This window comes from Rhincodon typus, unplaced genomic scaffold, assembly GCF_021869965.1.
Source record: "Rhincodon typus isolate 14 unplaced genomic scaffold, sRhiTyp1.1 hic_rhity00000051, whole genome shotgun sequence".
In the NCBI taxonomy this organism is placed as follows: domain Eukaryota; kingdom Metazoa; phylum Chordata; class Chondrichthyes; order Orectolobiformes; family Rhincodontidae; genus Rhincodon; species Rhincodon typus.
Window position 1 is genome coordinate 1,959,415 of NW_025965689.1, and position 695 is coordinate 1,960,109.

Sequence of the window (695 nt, forward strand, 5' to 3'; positions counted from 1 at the left end):
AATGAGTGGACGAAGTTCACGTTCCCCACAATTACTGCAGAACTGATACATAATAGAATGTCCCAGTACAGAGACAATGGGCTGAATAGTCTGCTTCTGTGCTGTACCATATAATCTGTGATTCTGATTTTGGTGAGAAAGGAACAGTTTTATTAGTGATGTCACAGATCTCAGACTTTCTAACCAAATAAGAAATGTGTGATCATGAGTCAGAATGGTTCTCAGAATAAAGCAGTTCCCCTCCTGTTATCACCCCATGTCCTCAGCTTCTCCACCCCCTCACTTACTACACAGACTGACACTCAACTCATAAATCACACAATGCAGAAGAGATGAAGACCCAGCCTCAACACCCTAACAATAACTATCACAGAGTGGATCGTACAGTCACAGAGAATATTACTGGCTTTCAGAGAACTAAGCCACTTTGATACAGATGGAGAAACTGACATGTACAGATTGATAACTACACCCATTTGTTCATATATGCTGAAACACACAAACAAATGATGACGACACATTTATAACTATCAGGGAGAGATTAAAAACTGCACCCCCACTCGCAAAGCTAAAACTGACAGACATAATGATAACTACACTCCCAGTTTCACAGCATAAACTGACAAGTACAGTCTGATAACAAGACTGTCCTATTTACAGAGCAGAATCTCTCAGATACATATTGGTAACAGCAC